This window comes from Rattus norvegicus, chromosome 18 (assembly GCF_036323735.1).
Source record: "Rattus norvegicus strain BN/NHsdMcwi chromosome 18, GRCr8, whole genome shotgun sequence".
NCBI lineage: Eukaryota > Metazoa > Chordata > Mammalia > Rodentia > Muridae > Rattus > Rattus norvegicus.
In genome coordinates this window covers 2,530,356-2,542,354 of record NC_086036.1, presented here as the reverse complement: position 1 = coordinate 2,542,354, position 11,999 = coordinate 2,530,356, and the positions used below count along the sequence as shown (strand labels likewise).

The following is an 11,999-nucleotide window of genomic DNA, read 5'->3' as shown; positions in this document are numbered from 1 at the left end:
CTAGAATGATACAAAACATATGGCAAGCTTTGAGCTTGAACTAACTCCTAAGTGATAGCGAGAGGCTGGACCAATGAGACAGTCTGCAGAGGCACAGTGTCTTTGCAGTCTAGGAGTCTGTCACTCACCAAGAGGCAGACTAAGTAAGCCACAGCAGTCTGTGTGAGGGAATAGGACAGCTACACCAGGAGGTGAGGCATGTGCACATGTGTGAGGGGATAGGACAGCTACATCAGGAGGTGAGGCATGTGCATATGTGTGGATATGAAGATAGCTAGTAGCCAGGTGGACTCAGTGGGCAGCCAGAGAGCGTGACTCTCATGCATGAGGCCCCCAACACCACAAAGGCTAAGACCTCTGTGTGTGTGTGTGTGTGTGTGTGTGTGTGTGTGTGTGTGTGTGTGTAAAATGCAAACAGAGACAGAAGAGAATAGATAGCATGCCACTGCTTGGTGGTCTTGTGTGGCTTGTTTGAGGGGTTTTAGGATATAGTAGTATCTTCAGTATAAAGTCACTGAGTTTCCTTACAATGTTTTCATTCATACTTCCAACACAGCTACTCCCATTTCAGCCTCCCTCCTTCCCCTCCCCATTTCCCATTGCCCCTCTTCCTCTTCTCCAGAGGGCCCTCTTTGGTTTCTTGTGGTATCTATGTTCATCCAGATTCTATATATATAAGAAAGCACACACACTTGTCTCTCTGGGTCTGGCTTTTGTTATTCACTTAACACAATGACTTCCAGTTTATCCATGTTTCTATAAATGACATCATTTACTTCTTCTTTCACAGCTGAATAAAACTCCATTGCTTATATATACCACATTTTCTCCATTTTAAACTAAAATTCACTCATGTATAGTATAATACCATTTCAAATATTCCAAAAATAAGTTAAAAATAAAAAATCCCATATGTGTATGTACATGTTTGTGTACATGTATGTGTTATGGTATGACTAAAAGTTGTGAGACAGATTGACAAGATAGCTACGTGGATAAAGATGTTTGTTGCCAAGCCTGATAACCTAAATTTCATCCCCAGAACATACAGGGTAAAAGAAAAGAACCAACTCCTGTAATTGTCCTCTGACCTCCACACACCTGTGAGTAGCACATACAATCGCCCTACACACACACACACACACACACACACACACACACACACACACGCACATGCACACATGCACACACACATGCACAGCTGTGTGAGAGGGATGCAATGTGGCTTTGGCTGTCTATTCTTTGTGTTTCTGTATGTCTCAAACACTTAGAACATGCAACTGATTATGTATAAATGGGTGGGGTGCATAGCTAGGTTTAGTCTCCAGCAAAACACACTTTAAAAGAATAAATAAGAGCCCCTGGGAGAGACACCTTCCTTTCCAGCCTCCACCTCGGACCCTGCAGCCATCCCGATGTTGATGCCTAAGAAGAATCGGATTACCATCTATGATCTCCTTTTTAAGGAAGGAGTGATGGTTGCCAAAAAAGGTGTCCACATGTCCAAACACCGAGAGCTGGCAGACAAGAACGTGCCCAACCTTCATGTTATGAAAGCCATGCAGTCTCTCAAGTCTCAAGGCTATGTGAAGGAGCAGTTTGCTTGGAGACATTTCTACTGATACTTTACAAATGAGGGCATCCAATATCTCCCAGATTACCTGCACCTACCTCCAGAGACTGTGCCTGCCACCCTGTGCTACAGTCATCTCAAGACTGGCAGGCCTCCCTTGGCCCAAAGGTCCAGAGGGTGAGTGGCCTACAAGAATCAAAGGGAAGGCAGACAGAGACACCAAGAGAAGGAGGGCTGTTCCCCCTGGGGCTGACAAGAAAGCTGAGGCTAGGGCTGACTCAGCAACAGAATTCCAGTTTAGAGGGGGTTTCGGTCAGATGTGATCAGCCAACTCAGTGAAGTTGGAGATTATGTTCTATTGAATAAACTTTAAAGGAAAAAAGAATAGATAGATAAATAAATAATGAAAAACAATAAGCTAGCTCCAGATGTATTCATCTGAAGTGTTCATTAATACACAGCATTAGCATAAAAAGAAGGGCACATGGTGAACTCAAGACACAGGCCCACAGGAACAGCTGAAGACCTGTAGATAGGAAAAACTACACGCCTGAAAGCAGAACACTCTGTCCCCATAACTGGCTCAAAGAAAACAGGAAAACAGGTCTGCAGTACTCCTGAAACACAGGCTTATAGGACAGTCTAACCACTGTCAGAAATAGCAGAACAAAGTAACACTAGAGATAATCTGATGGCGAGAGGCAAGCACAGGAATCCAAGCAACAGAAACCAAGACTACATGGCATCATCGGAGCCCAATTCTCCCACCAAAGCAAACACGGAATATCCAAACACACCAGAAAGCAAGATCTAGTTTCAAAATCATATTTGATCATGATGCTGAAGGACTTCAAGAAAGACGTGAAGAACTCCCTTAGAGAACAAGTAGAAGCCTACAGAGAGGAATCACAAAAATCCCTAAAAGAATTCCAGGAAAACATAAATAAACAAGTAGAAGCCCATAGAGAGGAGTCACAAAAATCCCTGAAAGAATTCCAGGAAAACACAATCAAACAGTTGAAGGAATTAAAAATGGAAATAGAAGAAATCAAGAAAGAACACATGGAAACAACCCTGGATATAGAAAACCAAAAGAAGAGACAAGGAGCTGTAGATACGAGCTTCACCAACAGAATACAAGAGATGGAAGAGAGAATCTCAGGAGCAGAAGATTCCATAGAAATCATTGACTCAACTGTCAAAGATAATGTAAAGCAGAAAAAGCTACTGGTCCAAAACATACGGGAAATCCAGGACTCAATGAGAAGATCAAACCTAAGGATAATGGGTATAGAAGAGAGTGAAGACTCCCAGCAACAAAACCATAGAAGAAAACTGCCCTAACCTAAAGAAATAGATACCCATAAGCATACAAGAAGCCTACAGAACTCCAAATAGATTGGACCAGAAAAGAAATACCTCCCGTCACATAATAGTCAAAACACCAAACGCACAAAATAAAGAAAGAATATTAAAAGCAGTAAGGGAAAAAGGTCAAGTAACATATAAAGGCAGACCTATCAGAATCACACCAGACTTCTTGCCAGAAACTATGAAAGCCAGAAGATCCTGGACAGATGTCATACAGACCCTAAGAGAACACAAATGCCAGCCCAGGTTACTGTATCCTGCAAAACTCTCAATTAACATAGATGGAGAAACCAAGATATTCCATGACAAAACCAAATTTACACAATATCTTTCTACAAATCCAGCACTACAAAGGATAATAAATGGTAAAGCCCAACATAAGGAGGCAAGCTATACCCTAGAAGCAAGAAACTAATCACCTTGGCAACAAAACAAAGAGAAGAAAAGCACACAAACATAACCTCATATCCAAATATGAATATAACAGGAAGCAGTAATCACTATTCCTTAATATCTCTCAATATCAATGGCCTCAACTCCCCAATAAAAAGACATAGATTAACAAACTGGATTCGCAACGAGGACCCGGCATTCTGCTGCCTACAGGAAACACACAAAGACAGACACTACCTCAGAGTGAAAGGCTGGAAAACAACTTTCCAAGCAAATGGTCTGAAGAAGAAAGCTGGACTAGCCATTCTAATATCAAATAAAATCAATTTTCAACTAAAAGTCATCAAAAAAGATAAGGAAGGACACTTCATATTGATCAAAGGAAAAATCCACCAAGATGAACTCTCAATCCTAAATATCTATGCCCCAAATACAAGGGCACCCACATACGTAAAAAAAACCTTACTAAAGCTCAAAACACACATTGCACCTCACACAATAATAGTAGGAGATTTCAACACCCCACTCTCATCAATGGACAGATCATGGAAACAGAAATTAAACAGAGACGTAGACAGACTAAGAGAAGTCATGAGACAAATGGACTTAACAGATATTTATAGAACATTCTATCCTAAAGCAAAAGGATATACATTCTTCTCAGCTCCTCATGGTACTTTCTCCAAAATTGACCATATAATTGGTCAAAAAACGGGCCTCAACAGGTACAGAAAGATAGAAATAATCCCATGTGTGCTATCAGACCACCACGGCCTAAAGCTGGTCTTCAGTAACAATAAGGGAAGAATGCCCACATATACGTGGAAATTGAACAATGCTCTATTCAATGATAACCTAGTCAAGGAAGAAATAAAGAAAGAAATTAAAGACTTTTTAGAATTTAATGAAAATGAAGGTACAACATACCCAAACTTATGGGACACAATGAAAGCTGTGCTAAGAGGAAAACTCATAGCGCTGAGTGCCTGCAGAAAGAAACAGGAAAGAGCATATGTCAGCAGCTTGACAGCACACCTAAAAGCTCTAGAACAAAAAGAAGCAAATACACCCAGGAGGAGTAGAAGGCAGGAAATAATCAAACTCAGAGCTGAAATCAACCAAGTAGAAACAAAAAGGACATAGAAAGAATCAACAGAACCAAAAGTTGGTTCTTTGAGAAAATCAACAAGATAGATAAACCCTTAGCCAGACTAACGAGAGGACACAGAGAGTGTGTCCAAATTAACAAAATCAGAAATGAAAAGGGAGACATAACTACAAATTCAGAGGAAATTCAAAAAATCATCAGATCTTACTATAAAAGCCTATATTCAACAAAACTTGAAAATCTGCAGGAAATGGACAATTTCCTAGACAGATACCAGGTACCGAAGTTAAATCAGGGACAGATAAACCAGTTAAACAACCCCATAACTCCTAACTCCTAAGGAAATAGAAGCAGTCATTAAAGGTCTCCCAACCAAAAAGAGCCCAGGTCCAGACAGGTTTAGTGCAGAATTCTATCAGACCTTCATAGAAGACCTCATACCAATATTATCCAAACTATTCCACAAAATTGAAACAGATGGATCACTCCCGAATTCCTTCTATGAAGCCACAATTACTCTTATACCTAAACCACACAAAGACCCAACAAAGAAAGAGAACTTCAGACCAATTTCCCTTATGAATATCAAAGCGAAAAAACTCAATAAAATTCTGGCAAACCGAATCCAAGAGCACATCAAAACAATCATCCACCATGATCAAGTAGGCTTCATCCCAGGCATGCAGGGATGGTTTAATATACGGAAAACCATCAACGTGATCCATTATATAAACAAAAGAACAAAACCACATGATCACTTCATTAGATGCTGAGAAAGCATTTGACAAAATTCAACACCCCTTCATGATAAAAGTCCTGGAAAGAATAGGAATTCAAGGCCCATACCTAAATATAGTAAAAGCCATAAACAGCAAACCAGTTGCTAACATTAAACTAAATGGAGAGGAACTTGAAGCAATCCCACTAAAATTAGGGACTAGACAAGGCTGCCCACTCTCTCCCTACTTATTCAATACAGTTCTTGAAGTTCTAGCCAGAGCAATCAGAAAACAAAAGGAGGTCAAGGGGATACAGATCGGAAAAGAAGAAGTCAAAATATCACTATTTGCAGATGATATGATAGTATATTTAAGTGATCCCAAAAGTTACACCAGAGAACTACTAAAGCTGATAAACAACTTCAGCAAAGTGGCTGGGTATAAAATTAACTCAAATAAATCAGTAGCCTTCCTTTACACAAAAGAGAAACAAGCCGAGAAAGAAATTACGGAAACGACACCCTTCATAATAGATCCAAATAATATAAAGTACCTCGGTGTGACTTTAACTAAGCAAGTAAAAGATTTGTAAAATAAGAACTTCAAGACTCTGAAGAAAGAAATTGAAGAAGACCTCAGAAGATGGAAAGATCTCCTATGCTCATGGATTGGCAGGATTAATATAGTAAAAATGGCCATTCTACCAAAAGCGATCTACAGATTCAATGCAATCCCCATCAAAATACCAATCCAATTCTTCAAAGAGTTAGACAGAACAATTTGCAAATTCATCTGGAATAACAAAAAACCCAGGATAGCTAAAACTATCCTCAACAATAAAAGGACTTCAGGGGGAATCACTATCCCTGAACTCAAGCAGCATTACAGAGCAATAGTGATAAAAACTGCATGGTATTGGTACAGAGACAGACAGATAGACCAATGGAACAGAGTTGAAGACCCAGAAATGAACCCACACACCTATGGTCACTTGATTTTTGACAAAGGAGCCAAAACCATCCAATGGAAAAAAGATAGCATTTTCAGCAAATGGTGCTGGTTCAACTGGAGGGCAACATGCAGAAGAATGCAGATCGATCCATGCTTATCACCCTGTACAAAGCTTAAGTCCAAGTGGATAAAGGACCTCCACATCAAGCCAGACACACTCAAACTAATAGAAGAAAAACTAGGGAAGCATCTGGAACACATGGGCACTGGAAAAAATTTCCTGAACAAAACACCAATGGCTTACGCTCTAAGATCAAGAATCGACAAATGGGATCTCATAAAACTGCAAAGCTTCTGTAAGGCAAAGGACACTGTGGTTAGGACAAAACGGCAACCAAAAGATTGGGAAAAGATCTTTACCAATCCTACAACAGATAGAGGCCTTATATCCAAAATATACAAAGAACTCAAGAAGTTAGACCGCAGGGAGACAAATAACCCTATTAAAAAATGGGGTTCAGAGCTAAACAAAGAATTCACAGCTGAGGAATGCCGAATGGCTGAGAAACACCTAAAGAAATGTTCAACATCTTTAGTCATAAGGGAAATGCAAATCAAAACAACCCTGAGATTTCACCTCACACCAGTCAGAATGGCTAAGATCAAAAACTCAGGTGACAGCAAATGCTGGCGAGGATGTGGAGAAGGAGGAACACTCCTCCATTGTTGGTGGGGTTGCAGACTGGTACAACCATTCTGGAAATCAGTCTGGAGGTTCCTCAGAAAATTGGACATTGAACTGCCTGAGGATCCAGCTATACCTCTCTTGGGCATATACCCAAAAGATGCCCCAACATATAAAAAAGACACATGCTCCACTATGTTCATAGCACCCTTATTTATAATAGCCAGAAGCTGGAAAGAACCCAGATGCCCTTCAACAGAGGAATGGATACAGAAAATGTGGTACATCTACACAATGGAATATTACTCAGCTATCAAAAACAACGACTTTATGAAATTCGTAGGCAAATGGTTGGAACTGGAAAATATCATCCTGAGTGAGCTAACCCAATCACAGAAAAACACACATGGTATGCACTCATTGATAAGTGGCTATTAGCCCAAATGCTTGAATTACCCTAGATGCCTAGAACAAATGAAACTCAAGACAGATGATCAAAATGTGAATGCTTCACTCCTTCTTTAAAAGGGGAACAAGAATACCCTTGGCAGGGAATAGAGAGGCAAAGATTAAAACAGACACAGAAGGAACACCCATTCAGAGCCTGCCCCACATGTGGCCCATACATATACAGCCATCCAATTAGACAAGATGGATGAAGCGAAGAAGTGCAGGCCGACAGGAGCCAAATGTAGATCTCTCCCGAGAGACACAGTCAGAATACAGCAAATACAGAGGCGAATGCCAGCAGCAAACCACTGAACTGAGAACGGGATCCCCATTGAAGGAATCAGAGAAAGAACTCGAAGAGCTTGAAGGAGCTCGAGACCCCTTATGAACAACAATGCCAAGCAACCAGAGCTTCCAGGGACTAAGCCACTACCTAAAGACTATACATGGATTGACCCTGGACTCTGGACTCTGACCTCATAAGTAGCAATGAATATTCTAGTAAGATCACCAGTGGAAGGGGAAGCCCTTGGTTCTGCTAAGACTGAACCCCCAGTGAATGTGATTGTTGGGGGGAGGGCGGCAATGGGGGAGGATGGGGAGGGAAACACCCATAAAGAAGGGGAGGGGGAGGGATTAGGGGGATGATTGCCCAGAAACCGGGAAAGGGAATAACACTCGAAATGTAAATAAGAAATACTCAAGTTAATAAAAAAAAAAGGGCACAAAATAGGGTATTTATTATGTATACATCTAAGTGGGTCATTTGCATACAAATGCCAAGATAGTTCCCAAAAGAGTGTATGTGGAATTAGCATCATTTGTTCTGTCATCCAGAGACAGCTAAGTGATAGGTTACTGGTGAATTTCCTTAGCGTGGTATTATGCTTTGCATATTTAATGTATTTATACCATGCTACAGTGACCGTATGCATGTTTAATGTGTTTTTACATGTTATGGTGACCATATGCATGTACTTCTTTGTCAAGCTCTTAAATTATGACTAACTGTTAAGTTGCGTGTGTGTGTGTGTGTGTGTGTGTGTGTGTGTGTGTGTGTGTGTGTGTGAGTTTTACAATTATATGTATGGGGAAGGAGCGCTGTGTTTGTGAGCAGAGAACTTTCTTGTTTATGCCAATAAATAATAAAGTCAAGAGTACATCTATATCTATATTAAGATAAAATAAGACAACCAATAATAATAAATAGGACTAAAATCCCAAAATAAATTAGATCACCAAGGGTTTTCTCCTTTTCACTTACGTGCTCAAAATTTTCATTGCATGTTTTCTGGTGAGCTGCTGCTCTTAGGACACACAATCACATCCTCTTAAGAGACCATACACAGCAAGGGTCACATCTTCCAATGGTGTGCCCCAGGAACTCTCCCCAGGGCCAACATTGAGGTAAGATTAACCCCAAGTGCAGGATGATGGGACTCAGAGAGGGGAAGCCTAGGCATGCAGTGGGCTCTGCCTTCACTGTCTGGACTGTTTCAGGATTCCGTGACGCTCCTCCACCCACTCTGGGAGCTAGACGACCACATACAGGTGCTCAAAACTCTTCATTGATTGTCCTGAGTTGGAGAAAGCTTAAAATGACCAGAAACTATAATCTGCTGCAGACACAATTACCAACTTTCCCAAACGTTTTTAAAAAATATTTTTAATTACATTTTGTGTGTGTGTGTGTGTGTGTGTGTGTGTGTGTGTGTGTGTGTGTGTGTGTTTATGAGTTTCCTGAGCATCTCAGGTTAAGGTCCTACTTTACTAAACTCTTGAATAGGGTTGTGGTGTTATAAACTCCAAACTCCAAAAAAATAATATGAACCTTATAAGAAACAGTTACAAAATAAGTAAATAACAACAAGAAAACCTACATTTGTTCTTCCTAAGTTAGTCTGAAATCTCTCTTGGTTGCTGGTGCTAGCTGAAGAACACTGACTGGACAGTCTACTAAGTAGTTATAGACAGTTTTGCTTTAAAATCACAGATTTCCACCGTCTCACCACACAACCTAAAAAAGGTAGGAAACATGTCTAAAGATTCTGTGCTTGTCTTGTCTTGATTTATAACTCTATAATTTCTATTTTTTCTCAGGTTAGATATGTGTTTTGCCACATTCTTTCTCTGCCCTCTCAAATAAGGCAGGTGAGAGTTTTTATGGAAATGGTCTGTGTACACTTGTAAAAGAGGAAGGAGAAAGGGTACACCCTAAGTTCTTCTGGTTGTCAGGAAATAGTATCTACCTGTTAAAACCAAACTCTAAACATAGTACGAGCCTTACAAGAAATGGTTACAAAAAAAAAAAACTTTCATTCTTTCTAAACTAGATTAAAATTTAAAATCTGTCCCTTGGTTTCTGTTGTTTTCTGAAGGACACTCGTGGGACAATCTGCTAAGTAGTTATCAATATATTTTAATACTAATATATTTGAGGCTCAGATGGTAGAGCATTTGCCCAGCATATGTGAAATGTAATCTTCGGTATCAGAGAGAATAATATATTTAAATGTATTTTAATAATTAAATGTATTAATAGAACTTGTTAGCAACAAATAGGAATACTTTGACTTCTTCCTTTTCCAACTTCTACTCCCTCCCCTCTCCCTCTCTCTTCCCCTCTCCCTCTCCCTCTCCTAGGTAGGGTAGGCACCTTTGTCTTGTTTCAGGTTTGGTGGTTATGTTCTGTTTTTCCCAATAGTACAATTCCAGCTATAAGTTTTCTATAAATAGCTTTAATTACATTGGAGCATGTTTGACAGATTTCCTTTATCATGAAGGAATGATTCTATATTTAAAAAGCCCTGCAGACTCTGCTGAGAACCTCTTCGATCTTATAGACAATTTCAGAAAGGGTTTGGGATCAAGAGAAATGAGTAGCTTTCCCATGCCAACAACAGCATCGCTGAGAAGAAAATGAAGAAGCACTGCACCCATGATGCTTTCAAACAGTGATGAGTGTGAAAACAGAGCTAAGCAAGTACACAGGGAAGAGAAGGGAGCCCACAACCCAAGGCAGAACCAAGACAGGAAGAAGTCGAACAAGGACGTAGACACCAGAAAGGGTATTCGTGCTCCTGGCTGCTGAGCAGAATTGGGCTGTGAAAGATGACAACATTGCCAAGAGTAACCTCTGAGCCTGCAGCACTCTCTATCAAAATCCCAGAAGCATTCTTCATAGAACTAAATTAAAAAGTCCTGTAATTAATATGGAAGCAGGTAACAGCATTGCCAATGCTATTCTAAACAGAAAAAGCACCAACATTTCCGTGGGTGCCGTGATACCTGACTTCATTATACCGCAGAGCCACAGAGACAAAGGCAGCAGGTGCTGGAGCAAAAACAGAGATTTAGGTTGGTAGATGATAGAGGGCCCCTAGTAAACCCACATAGCTGTGGCCCCCAGATTTCTGACAGTCATCCAGTATGTGCACTAGAAGAGGTGTCTGTTCGGTCACGGTGCTGGAGAAACTGGGTAGCTGACACAGAGTGAGACTGGAGCCACATTCTCTCACCAGCTCAGAAACCAACTCAAAATGGATCAAATTTGAAAGCTGAAACTGTTGGGCCAACAAAAGCAGAGCAAACACTTTAAGACACAGGCACAGGCAAGAACTTTCCAAGCAGGACTCCAGGAGCAGAGGAATCAACCCCAAGACCTGACAGATACAATTTCATGAAGTAAAAAGTCTCTACATGATAAAGGAAATGAGTAGACAGACAGCCTACAGAATGAGAGAAAATCTTCACCAAATGTATTTTGCAGGTGGTTAAAGACCTGGAGATAGATATACATATATCCTAGAAGCCCAGCACACAGAAAGCATGGGCAGAAGGATCTTAGCAGTTAGAGCTAAGAGAAAAACTCAGCAAAGTTTAGGAGCTGGAGAGATGCTTTGGCACTTTAGAGCACTTGTTCTTGAAGAGGGCTAGAGTTTGGTTCCCAGCACCCACATGTGAATCATAACTGTCTGAACTCCAGTTCCAGGGGATCTGATGCCCTCAGCAGGCACCAGGCACACGTGTTGTTTTTTTAAAAACATTCTGTGAGGTGTCACGGTAAAGATGCTTGATGCCAACTTGGGGACCAGAGTTGGATCCTAGGGCCCTCATAGTGGAAGAAGAGCATTGACTCGCACAAGTTATCTTCTGGCTTCTACATGCACAATACTGCACATGTGCACACTTAACAGTAAGTGCAATGAAAAGAACATTGAAGAAGAGTACCATTTGAGAGTCACTATAGTAGTGGATTACTGGAGAGTCACCAAGAGAGGCTTAGATGGGTGGGTTTGAGTTTCAGGAGGAACAGTAAGTGTCTTAGAGTTCCATTATAAGACAAAGGACTAAAAAATTCAACTTACGTGGAAAGTTTACTTGGAATCATTATTTCAGAGACTTCTCTCCATAGTCACTTGGCCTGTCTTATGGGCCTGTGGCAAAAGTTCATTTCATTACGGTGTGGAAATACAAAGCAGAGGAAGACGGAAGAAGACAGGGACATGTAAGGGTTGGGTCCAATGTCTCCTTCAATAGCACACTCCTTAAGGATCTAAGCGTCCCCTCTCTAAATGTCCCATCACTTTCCATAGACACCATAGACTGGAGACAGTCCACACATGGGTCTTCGGAAGGAACACGAGTAGGCAGATATAGGAGTATGTTCAGACAGAGCAAACAGGACATTGTTGCTATTTCTCACAAAATGTCTGACATTTATGAAGTAGAAAATGGAAGCTTTATAGC

At 40.7% G+C, this 11,999-nt stretch overlaps 1 pseudogene; it reads left to right on the top strand.

Annotated features, from left to right (window-relative positions):
• The first annotated feature begins 1,398 nt into the window (after positions 1–1,398).
• LOC108348846 (40S ribosomal protein S10 pseudogene) lies at positions 1,399–1,896 on the top strand (annotated as a pseudogene).
• The last annotated feature ends 10,103 nt before the right edge of the window (positions 1,897–11,999 follow it).